General features: G+C 40.4%; 1 protein-coding gene and 1 long non-coding RNA gene across 2 annotated transcripts in view; both read left to right on the top strand.

Moving 5' to 3' along the window:
• LOC101850358 (cullin-3-B) overlaps positions 1 to 2,370 on the top strand; it is a 26,683-nt gene extending 24,313 nt beyond the window's left edge. Inside the window, exon 19 of the mRNA XM_005106101.3 lies at positions 1 to 2,370. This exon is cut by the window's left edge and continues 125 nt beyond it. The gene's annotated coding sequence lies outside the window, so the exon portion shown is untranslated.
• Positions 2,371 to 5,262: 2,892 nt separating this feature from the next.
• Positions 5,263 to 8,095, top strand: LOC106012806. Its single transcript, XR_004858970.1, has 2 exons — positions 5,263 to 6,681; positions 6,847 to 8,095. It is a non-coding gene; the product is annotated as an uncharacterized LOC106012806 (long non-coding RNA).
• The last annotated feature ends 4,128 nt before the right edge of the window (positions 8,096 to 12,223 follow it).

Here is a 12,223-nt window from a genome sequence, read left to right on the forward strand (position 1 = left end):
GTCTTCGTCCTTGTCCTCGTCCTGGCTGGCTGGTGAAGAACTATTGCAGGGCTGGAAGTTGGGAGGAGAGGGGAGGGGGCTGGTTGGCTAGCGGAATTTGTTTGTGTGTGTGTGTGTGTGTGCGCGCATGTATTTGTGCATGTTATTATTGTGTGGAGGTGTGAGTAGGTGTGTGTGCGCACGATTTATCATTGTGTGTGGGTCAGCGAGTGTGTGTGTGAGTGTGAGATTTATCTTTTGTGTGTGGGTGAACGAGTTGATGTGAGTGTGTGTGAGGGTGCGAGTGTGCGATTTATCTTTTGTGTGTGGGTGAGCGAGTAGGTGTGTGTGTGTGTGTGCGCGCGCGCGGCTGCGCTAGCCTCAGCAAATTTGTCCCGCCCAGCCTTTCTGTCGACGTCCTGTCGTCAGCTACGGGGGTTATGGTGCTGACCTCTTCTCCTAGGGCGTCGGCTGTGGGGTTTTCTCCTTCCTTTCATCTCTCCTCCGCCAGTCTCACGACCGTTTGGTCGGTCGTTTGTAAAAGTGGTTGGTTGAATGTCTGCTGAGGTTGAAATTTCGCTTCTTTCTCAATTTCAAAGTTGTGTACAAACGCTGAGAGAGTCGTGCCATGTACAGGTTTATTTTTAAAAAGTCTTTTTGTTTTTTTCGAGTGGGTATCTACCTTTTGATTTTGTTGAAACTATGCGACCTGTGAGGAGGGCAGAGAGAGAGTTGGGGAAGATGGGAGGGTCGCGGAGTGCAGCTAAGTCTTCACAAGTGGCCACGCCCTCCCCGTGAAGGTCTCCCCTAGTTGTACCACAGTTCTGGGAAATACGACATTCAAAACATAGTTGGGTTTTTTTTGGTACTACTTTTTAGGGACTGGTAAATTTTTTTGTTTTTTTGTTTTTTTTTGGTGTTTGTGTGTGTGTGAGTATATTTGTTTTCTTTCTTTGATTTTGGTTAGATTTTGCAACAGGGTTTCCTCACCCCCACCCCCCCACCCCCTTATGTATTGTGGAGTGAAAGATAGCTCTTTCAGTTGCCCAACGACCTTTGTTGTGCGTGTGTGTTTTTGTTTCGGTGTTAATGATAGATGTGCATTTAGTCCTTTTTTTTTGGTTGGTTTTTTTGGTTCTCAGCAGGGGCATTTATTGATTTCATCTGTATGACAGCATTAGTGACAGAGGTGTACTGGTTTTGTAAGGTAGTGAGGTGGTGGTAGTGTCCAGTGGTGGGTTCTCTCCTAGAATGAATGTGTCCTGTGCTAGGTGACACTCCCCCCTCCCCCCCATATGGTGAGTGTTTTGTGTACAGCTAGTCCCACTCTTGTGTTTGTCGACGAGGTCACCGTTGTTTTTTCTTGCAACATCACTGGTCACTCCACTGTATCTGGTTTGTCTTCTTTGAGGATTTGTGGGTGGGCTGGGGGGGTGGGGGGTGTTAGCATCTTTTGTTCACAGCACACATTCACTGGTAGTATGATCTGTCTGCACGGAAATATTTTCCCCCCCACAAAGTCGGTGAAGTAACGGCAAGTTACGCGCACACATTACTGCGTTCAGTTTCACAGTCTTTTGGTTGTGGAGTGGTAATGAAATCTGGGCTACGCTCTCCCCACAAGTGTTTGGATCTAGTTTTTTTGTGATCAAATTGAGGCTTTCTTCTCATATGACAGGGTTTTTGTCCTCACAAGAAAAGACTGTAATCAGCAAGTGAGGTTGTAGGTGGACAGAGTAGAGGGGAACTGATTTAGTCTCACAGGGTTCCTGCGGTCTTCTTGAATTCAAGAAGCCCTTGAAAACTCCTTGAATTTGAGGAACCTCATTGAAAACTCCTTGAATTTCACAGGATCGGACATAAATAAATTTTTTGTCGGACAATCAAAACTACGATTCATTTTGGACAAGAGTAAGCCCATTGGAAATAGCTATTAGGGTGCGATTCCGCTGTCGAAAACGACATGAATTTCTTGACCAAATATCCTTGAATTTTAAAAATTTCTCCTTGAAATCTCCTTGAATTTGGTGTGGAGTTCGTGGAAGGAACCCTGGTCTCAACTTAAGCACAAAGTCAGCCAGTATGGATCAGAGCACACTCAATGGGCTAACACTTGAACGATTCATACAGTTGTTCTAATGAACTACCCGGCACAAAATGAACCCACCAGATCACTAAACAATAATGTGTCCCGATGTGGTGGAGTCGGGCGCTCGTCAATTTTTGGGGCATATTGAGTTATTGGTATCATCTTAAACCCTGTCCATTTGCCTGGCTTTTGATGAAACCAATACTCATTTATCTTGGATACAAGTCGAAATATTTGCCATTGAAGGAGGTGGGGGTCGCCTGGTTTCAGAGGTGAAATTAGCGAGAAAATGTCCCCCAAAGTTTTTTCCTTAGTTTGAGAGCCCGTGGAAACTGAAAATGTACGTCTTTTATGCTTTTAATCAACATTTTTCAGTAAAAATCCACCCAGAAATGTGTTCTTTAATTGGCATGAAAGGTGTTGAACCAGAAAACAAAAATTCGATACAAATTCCTAATTCTGAGGAAAAATGCCAGTTTCTTCACTTTCATTATTTTGACGAGCGCCTGATTTCACCACACTACCTCACATACGTACAAGCACATTTTGCTGTTCCTACCTGGGGAAGAGGGCTGGGGTGGTTCTAAGTAATGGGTTTTTCCCCCCCCCCCCTCTCATAGGCCAGTGCTCTGTAGCTATTCTCACATTTACTAGTAGTGTCTTCACTGCAAGATTCTTTTCACTGGTGTGTACTCTCGTGTGTTCTTTTAGTTTTTCCTCACCACTCACAGACCGGTCTGACTTGATCTGTTCAGCGGGTTCGCTAGCTCTGTTCTAGACCTTTGGCACTGGTCTATTGCGCTCTGGGCTCATCTTTGACGAAACAAACGATGTGTGTTTGTGATTCCTGACTTAGTTTTGGGTGACCAGAATGATCGGGAAAATATATGCTACTTGGTCTGCATTCTTGTTTTAGATCTCTGAATACTCTGAAGAATAAAAAGCAACCATGAAGATGTTTCAGTCATTTCTTTGTTGTCGGCAAAAGTCGTAGCGTAACCCTATCCGTACGTACACCCTGGGGTCATTTTGTACCCACCGGGGTTGTATTCTTCACATTTTAGAATACTTCTTGTGGGAAGATCTCTTTGAAACTCAGTATTTCTCAAAAAATCACTTTGACAGACCGCTATGCAAAACGTACGGATCGGATTAACGTGTAAAATTCCTCTTTGGAAAGTGGTGGCACAGAGTTCCCCATGTCGTATGGATACAAATACGATAGTAAAACACGACGTACGGATAGGGTTAATGCTAACAGTGTAACTTTTTTATTTTGAAATCCCTGGATGACACGAGTTTGCTGATGTATCGTGGTTGTCGGTGGCACGGTGCTGACCTGTGTGTAGCCGATCTGTACGGAGGGACTTTGTGTCAGCAGTGGTTGATATCAAAGCACAAAAAACATCACAAGGTTTTTTTTTGTGGGAGATCTCTCAGACTTGTTGATATTGATGCATGTTTCTCGCAACTCCTCCTTTGAAATGATGATTCGTGAATTATTCCTGCCTTGATGTGTTGGTTTATGTTTCAGTCTCTGGTTTTTCTTTTTTCTTTTTTTCTTTCTTTTTTGGTTGCATTTCCCTTTTACACAGGCATTGGTTGTAAGGAGAATTTTTGTGGTTTTCGAATGCCCTCGTGTGACTGCTAGTGTGTAATCTTTTGTTTCCCCTGTGTGTCTTTGAGTGACACAAAGTGTGTGGTGTTGCTACCAATAAATTGTGAGGCGTGCTGACAAAATGACTTATTTCTCGCAATCTCTACAAATCGAGATAATGGTTAAAAAATCGACACTAGGATCAAATTTGTAGATTTTCTTTTTATGCCATATTGTTTAAGTATAACATGTCTTTTATTATTTCATACTTATAAATTGTAAAATCTTCACCTGTTAGCGTGATGAATCTTTTCCCATAGGGCTCGAATCCGAGAAGTAACTCATTATGTCAGCACACCTCACAATTGTTTCCTGTCTGGGTTGTTGGAGGAAGAGAGTGGCACTTGTTGAGTGTGCTCGGTCAGGATTTGGGGGGATCAGCTGTGGGAGGAACACGCTGTGGGGGGAACACACTGTGGGAGGAACACGCTGTGGGAGGAACACACTGTAGCAATTGCTGCCTCAGAAGTACAAAGTTCTTTTTGAACATTTTTGGTCGTCTCGAGTTACGGTACTAAGACTAAGACCATTATATGTCAGTCTGAAACGGAATGGTCTATCGGCTCTATCAGAATTGTTAGATTATTCGGAGTCGTTGTCAGGATATATTCAAAGAATTGCTTTGAAAAAGCTTGACATTTTATGAAACTCAAAATTTCTCAAAACTATGTACTGAGTAGATGGGACTTCGTAATTTTCTAAGGCAGCGCAATGTTTCTGAATGGAATTTGATCTCCTCCTTCTCGTCTCAGAACAGCAAAAGTGACCGAAGTGTTCTCCCTACTGTGCTGTATGCAGTGCAAAGTTCACTTGACCAATAAGCTGCAAGTCTCTTCCCCCACATCTTTGTCTGCCAGAGCTTAGACGTAGCAAGTTTTGTTCTCCGTGTGTGTGCTATCACTATCAGTGCTGATGATGATAAAAGTCTGGAGTGCTGCAAGTCGTGTGATGGAAAGGTATCCATTTCGTACAGGAATTATGAGACGAGCTCTCTCTCTCTATATATATTATATAAAACAATGAAAAGATTGTTTCAAGGCGTGACAGGTCTGGTATATGGGTGAACTCGTTACTTTTGAAGTTTGCTCTGATCAGTGCATTGCCATAGACCAGGAGATTGGTGTTGTGTGATTGTCAATGTCAGTGATGTTTTGTTTTTTTCAAAGGTTAAGCTGCATAATTCTGGTGTGCCTCGCAGTGGGGTTTGCACTCCTTTGACTCCTTTGCTGTCTTTCTTAACACACGCTCAAGCCAGTGTGTGTGGAGAAGGCCTTTGTCTTGATTCAAGGGCGTGGAAAGTAAGGGCGTGGAAAATTAGGGCACATTTTTAGAATTCTGATATGTTTCTGGGGAAAAGAAGCGTTATTTTCACACGTTGAAAATAGTTGAAGACTCTTTAGTCGGTCGCTTTTAAGCACAAGGGAGCTATCCCGAAAAATGCTGTTTTGAGAAAATCGAAGGTAAAGTTTTTGCCCCTTGTTCAGTTTCTTTCAAAGACAATGAGAGTTTTTTTTCATAACCAAACAAATACACACACCAATGAAACCAAACTTCCCCTATTGGTAGGGAAATGCCCACTTTTGGTGTAGGTCAAGATTTCTGGAAACCCCCGAAATCTGGGTTAGCCCGCTTGTTCTTAAAAGCTACCAGTTGATGTGCTCTGTGAAAAGCAGGATTCTGAAACAGTCTCTTCTTGTCATAAAAATAAAACCGATGGCCAAGGGCTATTTTAGTAGGGTTGTTTTGTTTTTTCCCTCGATTATTTCCTGTGTCGCTGCCTGTGTTTGGAATTACTGGCACCTTTTGACACCTTTTGACCTCTCGCTTTCTTCTTGCGCTTCCATGTCACATGTTGCTCAGGGCCATGTGTTTCTTTGTGTGAGTGGTTGCAAAAAAAAGTGAGAAAGCTGGAAAAAGAGTCACATCAGAGCAACTGCTAGCCACTGGCACTAATGTTGAAAAGAATGTTTGTGCTAGGAAGTAAAATGCTTGGTGATGGTACAAGTTCTAAGACCAAAGCAGACCCAAGCTCTTCAAGCTTTTCTCACTTGTCACTCGAGGGAGCAGAATGTGCTAAGGTGGGTGGTTGACGGGTGCTCTGGTGTGGTTTGCTTCTTCTTTCCTATCAAACATCTATCGTTTTTATCTCCCCTCCTTTTTTTGTGTGTTTGTTACTCTCTTGTAACACCTCTAATCTGCAGCACTTATATATGACCTTATTGTGTTGCAAGTGCCGTAAAACTCGTTACTAAAACAAAAAAACAGACAGTGTCCTGATACATTTTTTTTTAAACGCAGGGGGGGAACGGGAAATGGTGGTTTGTACGGGTGATTGTCTCTGACAGGTAGCTGCCAGAGCAGGTACGATTGTATTTCAATATTGAAGTCTTGTCCACCTCTAGTCTCTAGGTGGGACAGTGAATTAAAAATTTATCTTCTGAGTGCAAGAGCTCAGGGTATATATGTAGAAGAAAACTCCATTGTTTGAAAATTTGATGGCGAGTGAAGTGGTGACCAAATGAGTCGGTGGCCTGTGGCACTCAGATGTTTAGAGGTATCCGGCTAGACCTTGAGTTTTCTCAAATCTGAGAATTTCCGATTCCCCTGTGTCAAGTGATGACTATAATTTTGGGAACTAAAGCAGCTAGACTAATAGGCCTACTGGCTTTACTCGTTTGTCGCGTTTGAATAGATCGTTAATTTGAATCTTGATACCCTTACTTAGTGTAATGATACTGTCAAAATGTGACTCATTCTGTTGTGTTAGTACACACATCTGATTGGTTGTGCTAGTGGTATTGGAAAATGGAAGGTACTTTTTATACCAGCTGCTATTGGAAAATGGAAGGTTCTTTCTATACCAGCTGCTAATGGAAGGTACTTTCTATACCAGCTGGCTAGTGCTACTGGAAAATGGAAGGTACTTTCTATACCAGCTGCTATTGGAAAATGGAAGGTTCTTTCTATACCAGCTGCTAGTGGAAGGTACTTTCTATACCAGCTGCTAGTGGAAGGTTCTTTCTATACCAGCTGCTAGTGGAAGGTACTTTCTATACCAGCTGCTAGTGCTACTGGAAAATGGAAGGTACTTTCTATACCAGCTGCTATTGGAAAATGGAAGGTTCTTTCTATACCAGCTGCTAGTGGAAGGTACTTTCTATACCAGCTGGCTAGTGCTACTGGAAAATGGAAGGTACTTTCTATTCCGGCTGCTAGTGCTACTGGAAAATGGAATGTTCTTTCTATACCAGTCAGCTGCTAGTGTTGCTGGAAAATGGAAGTTTTTTCTAATATTTCTATGCCAGCTACTAGCGCTACTGGGGGTTCTAGAATGCTGTAGAAGGTGCGATTGATTGATCATCCTGATGTGAAGCTTGAGTCCTTGCTTGGTGTTTATATTGTATATTTGTGAGTGTCCCAACTGGTTCGGTTTTTTTCTTTTTAAGCATGACCTTCATTCAGATCATTCTTTTTTAGTTGTTTCACCAGGAGTTGACCGTATCTGCATCAGAGTTTGTTTTTTCAGCCCATTGTTCTTTATGGGTGGTTTTTTCCCCTCGTCATTCTTCTTAGCGACTGAAAGAAGATGTGCCTGATGAATTGAATGTTGATAGATGGTATATTTACTTGCACGTGTATGATGTACTAGTACGTATATATATATATATAAATGAAAAATGTTCACTTGAGCATGTGTGTTTGCGATAAGTGCAACAGGCGTCTCTATTGAGTCTGGGTCCTAATCATGTGTGAATGTATTTAAGAAGCAATGATAAACTAGAAGAGTGAAGTCAACACATAACACAATAGATGGTTTGATTTGAGGTGTGAGATGTTGGTCCTCCACTCTCCCACTCCTCCTATGCCTGTTTCTATATTATGAATATATAAATACATTTATAAATACTTGATGATTCTTGTGTGTATGTAAAGTTTCAAATTGAAGCATAGGCCAGGCCATAGCCCTCTCCTAACTTTTTTGAAGAAAAAAAAGGTCATAGGTATCTGCCACCGTTTCAAGAGCGCAGGGTCGGAAGGGCGTATTGGAGCAAGAAACATGAGAGGGGTAATCATCAGTATGTGTGTGTGACGTAGTGTGTGTGTACGAGAGTGGAGGTGGGAGCAGCGTGTCACGAGGGCATTTTTTTTGTCGTGTTTGACGCTGGAGAATGGAGAAAGGCTCCAGTCGTTGCAGCTTGAGAGGGGTGTGGCACATTATCAGGCTTGGCCTACGCTTCTCAATTTGATATTTTACAGGAATGTACATCGTTTTAAAGCGTAAATAAATACAAATTGAATTTCACCCCCATGCACTTGTCAAACTTGTCATTTGTTCAGGAAAATAATTAAAAAGAAATTCTCAAGCGTGATATCTCGTTTTCTTTTTGTTTATACTACTTTGAAATCAGTTTGGAGTTGTATTCCTTTTTTGTGTTTTTACCTTTGAGTGTTTTTATTTTATAACTGGCAGTCATGACATGGATGTTCCGTGCAGAACTGTTCTCTTACTTGCCTGGAGCGGGTGGTTGGCGGGTGCTCTGGGTGGGTTGCTTCTTCTTCTGTCCTATCAAACATCTATCGTCCTTATCTCCCCCTTTTCTTTTTTAAACTTTTAATGTTTTTTTACTCTCTTGTAACACCTCTAATCTTCTGGCGCTCATATGACCTTATGCAGTTGTGAGGGCTGTAAAACTTCTACTAAAACTATTTTTTAAAACTTGCCTGGAGCGGGGGAAAATGGCGATTGCTCAAGGGCTGCCCATCAGTAAGAATTTGGTGGATTTTTATTCAGTTTTGCGAAAATGCAATTGCAATACACGTGTTTGATTATTAAATATTATGGCGTGGGTGTTCTGGTGTGGTTTGCTTCTTCTTTCCCATCACATCTGTCGTCCTCATCTCTCCTCCTTTTTTGTGTATGTTACTCTCTTGTAACACTTAATCTATTCTTCGGCACTTATATGACCTTATTGTGTTGCAAGTGCCGTAAAACTCTTACTTAACTAAAAAAAAACCTAAAATATTATGGCTGCCTCAACCCACTGCCAACCTTCCCAGTGTATTATTAGGGGAGAAAAACTTACAGGATACCAGATAGTTGAGACAGTCTACGTCATTATGTGAGGTGCAGCTGTCGATCTCAGTACTGTAACATTCTCTTTGCATTGAGCCGTTGTAGTTGTAGTAGTCACTCAGTGCCACTTTGCCCTTAGCTGTCCCTGTCGTTTTATGCAAGAAAAATTCTGAAATTATTCAAAACTGGGCCGGAAAATGTGAAATTATGCAATTCTGTAAATTTTTTAAACGTAGAATGATAAAGGAAAATAATCGGAAATTATGCGAAAAATGATCAAATTTTGCTAAATTATGCTAGGTGCATAAAACCACGGGGACAGCCTTAGAAAAACGTTCGACGTAAGAAGTGTTAACCCTATCCGTACGCCCTGGGGTCATTTTGTACCCCCGGGGTTGTATTCTTCACATTTTAGAATACTTCTAGTACGAAGATCTCTTTAAGACTTTCGGTATTTCTCAAAAATTCATTCTGACAGACTGCTATGCAAAGCGTACGGATTGGATTAACGAGTAAATTTCCTCTTTCCGAGGAAAATGGTGTCACAGAGTTCCCCACGTCGTATGGATACGATAGTAAAACTAAAACTAAAACACGACGTACGGATAGGGTTAAAGTTAAAGAATGGATCATTGTTTAAAACTTGTAAGCAAATAGCTATGGTGGATGCCTGGCATGCCTTGTTGTGATGCTCAATCAGGATCAAAGACTTGTGATGTATCTCGTAGTTCCAAAGGTTTCTTTGGTTTTTGCCAGCAGTAACTCCTCCCCCCCCCCCCCTCCCCTTAAAAAAAATTAACTGGACAATGTCTAGCCCGGCGAGATCTTTTTTCGTCCCCCCCCCCCCCCTTGTTATTGTCCTGTTTATACTTGACTACACAACCCCTGTCCTAGACTCCCCAGTGATGAAGACCATCAATGGCCGTATTAAAATCTTTAAAGCCAGATTATTAATTTTCCATTTATTGATTACTAAAACATATAAGTGTGTGTGCCTGAAGAAAGGTACCAAAAGTCGGATTTTGACCATTTTGAGTTAAGGCTTAAGGGTTGTAGTTGTACCTTATACGAAATTCAATGCTGAACTCAGGAGGTTTTTAATTTTTTAATTTTTTTTTTAGATATCTCAAGTAGTTTTTGAGATATTGCACACATTTTGCGAGGTAGGGCATAAAGATATAATTTTGAGAAAATGAGCTTTTTAAGTTTAACAAACATGAGAACACATACAAACTTTTTACAATTTATTCATGGAAAATTCATTTCCAATTTGGCATTCAGTTGACATCGATATCATGAATGGAATTCAATGGGTGAAACCTAGCCGGGAAGAGAAAACGTGCTTGAACAATAGGTTTTAACAACTTTTAAAAGCAGTTTTTATTATTTGTTTTTATGATACCCTTCCCTCAAAATGATTCAAAATAAAACATTAAAAAGTCTTATCAACGAAAACCCTTTGAGCACATGGTAAAAAAATGTTGAATCTATCATTTTTTTATGGAAACACATTTTGGTTAAAAAAGTGATTTTTGTCATGATCAGCCTGTAGCTGGAAACGGTCTGGGGCAACTTTTGGTACCTTTCTCTAGGCGCACACACGTAATTATTTTCTAGCTTATCCACAGTTATTTGTTATTCATCCTTAATATTTTCTAGCTCATCGCCAATATTTTCTAGTTCATCCCTAATATTTTCTAGCTCATCCTGAATATTCCCCACTATCTTTTAGCTGATACATAATTGTTTTCTAGCTCATTCCCAATATGTTCTAGCTCATCCCTAATATTTTGTAGCTCATCCCCAGTTTTTTGTAATTCATCTTTAACATTTTCTAGCTCCTCCCCACTATTTTTTAACTCATTCCCAGTATTTTTTAGCTCATTCCTAACGTTCCTCGTCATTTTTTTAGCACATACCCTAATATTTCTCACTCCTTTTTTTTTAGCGTATCCCCATTGTTCCCCAGTATTTTCTAGCACATCCCAATTTTTTTTTAGCTCATTCCAAGCATTTTCCAGCTCATCTCCATTGTCCACCATTATTTTCTAGCTCATCCCTAATATTTTCAAGCTCATCCTGAATATTCCCCACTATTTTTTAGCTGATACATATTATTTTCTAGCTCATCCTCAATATTTTCTAGCTCATCCCCAATATTTTCTAGCTCATCATCAATATTTTCTAGCTCATCCCCATTGTTCCCCAGTATTTTCTGGCTCATCCACAATATTTTCTAGCTCATCTCTAAATTTTTCTAACTTATCCTCAGTGTTTAGGAGATTCGTTACATTTCCTAGATCCATCCCTAACATTTTCCAGCTCATCTCGAATATTTACCACTATTTTCTAGCTCATCCCTATTATTTTCTACCTCATCCCGAATATTCCCCACTATTTTCTTGCTCATCCCTAATATTTACTAGCTCGTCCCCAGTGTTGTTTAGCGTATCCCCTGTATTCACTAGTTCACTCTTAATATTTTCAAGCTCATCCCCAGTATTTTCTAGCTTTTCCGTAATATTTTCTAGTTCATTGATAATATTTTCTAGTTCACCGGTAATATTTTGTAGTTCATCCCGACTAATTCCCACTATTCTCTAGCTCATCCCTATTATTTTCAAGCTCATCCCAAAGATTCCCCACTATTTTCTAGCGCATCCCTAATATTTTCTAGCTCGTTCCAATATATTTGAGCTCATCCATAATATTTTCTAGCTTATCCACAGTTATTTGCAATTCATCCCTAATATTTTCTAGCTCATTGCCAGTATTTTCTAGCTCATCCCTAATATTTTCTATCTCATCCTGAATATTCCCCACTATCTTTTAGCTGATACATATTGTTTTCTAGCTCATTCCCAGTATGTTCTAGCTCATCCCTAATATTTTGTTGCTCATTCCCAGTATTTTGTAATTCATCCTTAACATTTTCTAGCTCCTCCCCACTATTTCCCAGCTCATTCCCAGTATTTTTTAGCTCATTCCCAACGTTCTTCAGTATTTTTTTTAGCTCATCCCTAATATTTCCCACTAATTTCTAGCTTACCCCATTGTTCCCCTGCATTTTCCCAGCACATCCCATTTTTTAGCTCATCCCAAGCATTTTCCAGCTCCTCCCCATTTTCACCGGTATTTTCTAGCTCATCCCTAATATTTTCAAGCTCATCCCAGGTATTTTTTAGCTCATAACCATTGTTCTCAAGTATTTTCTAGCGAATCTCAAATTTATTTTAGCTAATCCCAAGTATTTTTTAGCCAAACCCCATTGTTCCCCAATATTTTCTAGCTCATCCAAAATATTTTCTCGCTCATCCCTCAATTTATATAACTTATCCTCAGTATTTAGGAGATCTGTTAAAATTTCCTAGATCCATCCCAAATATTTTCCAGCTCACCTCGAATATTCACCACTATTTTTTAG

The sequence above is a fragment of the Aplysia californica genome, unplaced genomic scaffold, assembly GCF_000002075.1.
Source record: "Aplysia californica isolate F4 #8 unplaced genomic scaffold, AplCal3.0 scaffold00513, whole genome shotgun sequence".
Lineage (NCBI taxonomy): Eukaryota > Metazoa > Mollusca > Gastropoda > Aplysiida > Aplysiidae > Aplysia > Aplysia californica.